At 50.6% G+C, this 6,000-nt stretch overlaps 2 protein-coding genes across 3 annotated transcripts in view; one reads left to right on the forward strand and one right to left on the reverse strand.

Moving 5' to 3' along the window:
• LOC125936476 (beta-1,3-galactosyl-O-glycosyl-glycoprotein beta-1,6-N-acetylglucosaminyltransferase 7-like) overlaps nt 1-6,000 on the forward strand; it is a 44,422-nt gene that overhangs the window by 25,602 nt on the left and 12,820 nt on the right. The gene's annotated exons all lie outside the window — the stretch shown is intronic.
• Nucleotides 1-6,000, reverse strand: part of RTF2 (replication termination factor 2) — a 41,126-nt gene that overhangs the window by 21,992 nt on the left and 13,134 nt on the right. The gene's annotated exons all lie outside the window — the stretch shown is intronic.

Consider the following 6,000-nt stretch of genomic DNA (forward strand, 5'->3'; position numbering starts at 1 on the left):
ACAGACTCGGGTCTCTAAAGAGTCCATAACTTTTTCATTGTCCTGTTGAGGATTTTCTGTATATTCTCTTTCTCTAAAAGAGTTCATGGCATTGTACAAGACTGAAAACGTACAACCATTAAGTGGCACCGCATAAAACAACTAAAATAAAGAAGACACTAAAAAAATAAATGTATAATTCAAAGGCAAAGTCTAAAGCCTCGGGAAACTGAAGCTTTGCAATGAAACGAAATCAAATCTACTTAGTCAATGAAAATAGCCCTTGGAAAGCACAAAGCTAGATAGAAGGAAAAGAGCCTTCGAAAGCACAAATCAAATGTAACTAACCACAGAACATTAACATCACCATTTCAACAAACATTTCTTCCACCTCGATGCCTAATTCCAAGGAAAGCACATGCTGAAAATGTTAAGACTGTCAAAGACAAGGCCACCAAGAGCCCCACGACAGCACAGTTCTGCTTTTCTACACGTTTTTTCTACACAGGGCTCACGGGTGGTACCAACCAGCTACGTTCTGACTGCCTGTTCAGAAAGCTCAAATTCACCACGACTGTGTCCCTATATTTTATAACAACTCACTAACAAGTTAAGTGCAAAACCCATTTTTAGGGGCTCCTGGGTGGCTCAGTTGGTTGAGCATCTGACTTCGGCTCGGGTCATGATCTCACGGCTCGTGAGATCAAGCCCCATGTTGCGCTCTGTGCTGACAGCTGGGAGCCTGGAGCCTGCTTTGGAGTCTGTGTCTCCCTGTCTCTCTGCCCCTCCCCCGCTCATGCTTGGTCTCTCTCTCTCTCAAAAATAAACCTTCAAAAAAAAATTTAAAAAAAAAACAACCATTTTTAAAAAAGCCGGTATCTTTCCAAGTCACTTGAAACATGAGCCTACCTTCATTTCCCTTCAATGTCCATTCACAGCATGGTCACATGACTATGAGTGGGTCCAATACAGGCGTCTACTTAAGAGATTTACTATGAGGAGGAAGCACTTAGAATTCTAATGTCTGACATGTCTCACAGATGAGGAAACTGAGGCACGGGGCAACGATGGGACTTTCCAAGAGCACACGGCTAAGCAAGTGCAGCTGGGATTGGGACCCAAGCAGGCAGTCTGGCCCCACAGTCCAAGCCCTTACTGCACCACCTCACCTCGTACAAAGACACAACGGACTCAAACACAGAGCCGCCCTCAAAGGATCAGACGTAACAGAAGCCGCTACCTCAGCAACTTACTCGAGTAACAGATAAAGTAATAATAATACAAGTAACTCAAAGGCACGGGGGAACGCAGCAGCGGGAGGTTCAGGGAGGGGCAGGCTGGGTCGTAGTGGCGTGCTAGGGGAAGCGCTGGGAGCGAGTGGAGGCTGACAGGCAGGCAGCCACCAAGGCTGGGCCAGGCTGGCCAGGCCAACATGAAGCAGCAGCCTCCGCCAGCGTTAGAACCAACCGGAAACTGCTGTTCACTTGGAGTCAGACTCTTAACTGCATTCATTTGTTAAGAACACAATCCAATCACAAGCAAAAAATGTCTGAATTATGCTGCTACAGACTGTGTCTTAAAGGTGATGCATTAATAGGGATCTTGAGATCATTTCTCTTTCCAGGAGTAGAATCTTCTTGCTAATATGTAGATTCTACCGTTCAATTTTCTATTAGATTTTTCTTATACGTGAAAAAGTTTAAGGCGGCCTGTGATATCTATCATTCAGTTCCCTGAGGCTTAATACCTCTGAAGACCATGAAGATGGCAGAGAGCTCACCCTAAGGAGGCCAGAGCCTGAAAAAAAAAAAAAAATCAGCATCTGCAGACCACTTTTGAAGATACCCCTTCCCTAACATTTTCTCCCCTCTCCGTCCCACCTCTCCATGGAAGGACAGCAAAAGAAGGGCACCTGGCTGGCTCAGGCGGTGGCATACGCGACTCTTGATCTCAGGGTCTTGAGTCCAAGCCCCGTGTCAAGCGTAGAGCTTACTTAAAAATAATAATTAAAAAAAAAAAAAGAACCAGCGTAAGTTTTTCTTCCACTTCTGGCTTTACAACATGCACAGCACCCCACTCACCTACCACAAAGGCTAAATAAATGAAGCCAGAAAATGGCAAGTCAAATGCTCCTCATCATACCTCCGACATCTAAAGTGGGGACTCTCAAACTTCACTGTGCACGCAAATCCCCAGGGCGTCTAGTGGAAATGCAGATTTTGATTCCACAGGTCTGGGCCTGCGTCGCTTAAAAAGAGAAAAACAAAAACCTCCCAGGTGATGCCAATATTGCAGGACCACGGATCATGCTCTGAGTAACGAGCACAGAGTGTATTTTACAAACTGTAATTACTCCAGTGTGTTTCTCCTTATTACAAGAAGGGAAGAACACAGTGGGGAATACAATTAGGTTTCTGGCTAGTGACTTGTTTACAGTGAAAACAAACAAAACAACCTAGCAACTACCCCTCTTCGGACCCTGCTGGTGGAAATCGAGTGTGCGCTCCGTGCGTTTCAGGGCACAGAAGCAGAGCTGTCTCAAACCCTCGGGTCTCCTCTAGCAGATCGAAAAACCAACCGTGAGTGAAACTACCGAGTGAAGAGTAGAGAAAACGTCGACCCTGAAGATCCCGAGGGTCTCCCTGCCATCGTTCTTATGACACCGGTTTCTCTAAATTTCAGACGTTATTTTCAAAAAGGAAAAGATCTGTTTCAGCCTCGGACGCTGTCACTTTATCTCCCTTTGCTGGCGTTTCCACGACGTGCTGTGGCTGAAACTCCTCCATCACTCTTCCTGTTGGCACTCGGGCAGAAAGTGCTGGTGTTCCCTCGTCCCTGGGCATCCAGCTGGGCCACATTCCCCGGGCTTCCCTGCCGTTGTCAGGTGTGGTCACAGGCAGCGGAGGTGACGAGAGCCACTTCTGGGCCTGGGCCGAGAAAACCTCCTACGCTGGGTGCTCCCTCCGCCGCTCCCGTCAATGGGACGCAGCACACTCCCAAACCCAGACGAGGTCTGAGCCGTAACACAGCAGGAGCCTGAACCTTGACTCTGCCCTGGATAAGAGCTGCCGAACCAGGAACTTTTGCTGTATTAGCCACTGGAACTTGAGGGCTGTCCGTCTTAGCGGTCAGCCAGCCTTGATGGACATACTTAGTATCACTGAACTTCGGAGACTAAATTACAAGTATGAGCTTGATTCCTGGAAACACTACACAAATGTGTCATTCAATTTAATATTTTATTTTTAATTTTTTTTTTAATGTTTGATTTTGAGAGAAAGAGAGAGAGAGAGAGAGAGAGAGATGAGTGGGGGAGGGGCAGAGAGAGAGAGAGGGAGACACACAGTCCAAAGCAGGCTCCGGGCTCCGAGCTGTCAGCACAGAGCCTGACGCGGGGCTCGAACTCATGGCCTGCGAGATCATGACCTGAGCCAAGTCGGCCTCTTAACCGACTGAGCCATCCCGGCGCCCCTCAATTTAATACCTTAAAATGTTATTGTTTGAAATCTCCATCTAAGAGGAGAGCATCTACGAACTCACTATAATCCTTCCTCTCACGTGTTAGAACCCGAAGCCCAGAGTATTCCTGAGCCAGCAGCGGTGTGTGACCTAAAGCTGATGGGCAACGGATTCTCGCTGTTCGCCGTGTGGGTGAACAGCTCCCACACACGTGTGCCCCCGAATGTGCACGCTCTTTGCTTTTCTAAATGGCAAATACCATATAGTGGTATATGCTGAATGTGTCCCCCACAAAGAGTTGAAGTCCTTGCCCTCAGTACATTAGAATATGACCTTTGGAAATCAGGTCACTGTGGATATAATTAATTAACACTGCAGTCACTAGGGTGGGCCCTAAGCCAGTATGACTGGCGTCCTGATAAAAAGGAGAAATCTGGACACAGAGAGGACTCCATGGAGAGAGCACTGTATGAAGACTCACAAGGAGTAGGTGGCCATCTCACAGTCCTTAGAAGAAAGCAGCCCTGCCCATACTGTGATTTCAGACTTTGGGGCCTCAAGAACAGTAAATTTCTGTTGAGTTGCCCAGTTTGTGGTGCCTTGTTAAGGGAGCCCTAGGGAACTGATAACATCGAGTATTCAACCTAGCTATGCAGGGCAACCTAGCTATTCATTTTTACATGAATCCTAGAAGCTTAAAAGTGCTCACTATCTTGCTTTTCTGGCAACAGATTACTTTTTAAGCAAATTCTCGGGGCCCCTGGGTGGCTCAGTCGGTTAAGTGTCCGACTTCAGCTCAGGTCATGATCTCACATTCTGTGGGTTCCAGCCCCGCATCGGGCTCTGTGCTGACAGCTCAGAGCCTGGAGCCTGCTTCTGATGCTGTGTCTTTCTCTCTCTCTGCCCCTCCCCTGCCCACGCTCTTGCTCTGTCTCTGTCCCTCTCTGTGTGTGTGTCAAAATAAATAAAGATTAAAAAAAGTTAGAGGAAAAAAAGAAAATTCTCTCCCTGAGGTATTCCTGAATGACAGCCAGTGTCCTGCCTTGACTGCCGGAGGTTCGGACAGCGGTGGGGGCCGCCCTTATGACACAGGAAGAGCCAGCACTCTTGGTTCTCACCTGCCCTCTGCTCCCCTCGTCAGCCCTGCTGCCCTCAGTTCCCCTTTCCTCCTGCTTCCTTCCTTTCCCTTGAAGTGCTCAAGGTACTGACGTTTACAAGTTCACTAGGATCCAGGGGCACCTGGGTGGCTCAGTCGGTTAAGCAACTGGCTCTCGATTTCGGCTGAACTCATGATCTCCTGGTTTGTGAGTCTGAGCCCGTGCTGGGCTCTGTGCTGACAGCAGGGAGCCTGCTAGGGATTCTCTCTCCCTCTCCCTCCCTGCCCCTCCCCAACTTGTGTTTTCTCTCTCAAAATAAGTGAACTTAAAATTAGAAGTTCACTTGCATCCAGTCCAACTCTCCAAGCACCAAAACAAGGTCTCAGGTTCCCTTGCAACGTTCTAGTTCCGTGACATAAAACCAGCTTCTCGGTAACGCTCTGTGCGGGCAGCCCTGTTGTGCTACAAATGTGTCAACGTGGTCACCGACGTGGACCTGTGAGGTGGGCCTATGCAAAGGACAGCTTCACGCCGTCCCAGGGATGGTTCCCATTCCGGGCAGAAGAAGACAAAGGCTGGCTGCTGTGGACCACTTAGTCCCCCAAACCCGGTCGCCCACTGGAATCATTCCGGAAACTCCTGAATAAGAGCAGAAACCCATGGGGCGCTACTCCAACCGCGAAGATTCTGACTCAGTGGGCCTGACGTGGGCCACGGGAGCTTACACCACCGTGGCGACTCTACCACGCGGCCTGGTCTGGGAACCACGGACTTAGGGCGTTTGGCTCCTGTAATAAATTTCAGCTTCGTTTCCCACCTTCTCATATTTCTATGCTTTTCAGCAGACTTCCTGAGTGTTCTCGCGAACGCTCGAACACACAAAAAACACCTTCCACACTCTGGGGGAAAACACACATACACCTGGACAGAAAGTCTACGTGGTTCCCCTCCTGCCCGAAGGGGGCCCAGGCCGGTGGAGTGCTGGGTCCCATGGTGTTTCGCCCATGGCCGTCACCCGCACCTGACGCCACAGCCGGACTCCTGTTCCGCTGTCGCTCTCCATGCATCCCGCCCAGGTCTACACGTCCGTGCTCCCACGGGCGTTAGTGGCTCTGCGCTGTAGGCCCACCTGCACCTGCCCCTTGGCCGGGCCGGGAGCTTCCCGCCACCCCGTGGGACTCACTCCCCTGGCCGCTCCCCTTGCTCCCACACCCTGCCCCACCCAGGCGGGACGACACCTCGCACCTCTGTCTCCACAGGCTGCCTGGGCAGCCTCCTCCCTCTGATGCGGCAGCTGCCCCTCCCCCTCCTCCCTCCGACGCGGCAGCTGCCCCTCTCCTCCCCCTCCTCCCTCCAATGCGGCAGCTGCTCCTCTCCTCTCCCTCCTCCCTCCGATGCGGCAGCTGCTCCTCTCCTCTCCCTCCTCCCTCCGATGCGGCAGCTGCCCCTCTCCCTCCTCCGTCTG

This window comes from Panthera uncia, assembly GCF_023721935.1.
Source record: "Panthera uncia isolate 11264 chromosome A3 unlocalized genomic scaffold, Puncia_PCG_1.0 HiC_scaffold_11, whole genome shotgun sequence".
NCBI classification, from domain to species: domain Eukaryota; kingdom Metazoa; phylum Chordata; class Mammalia; order Carnivora; family Felidae; genus Panthera; species Panthera uncia.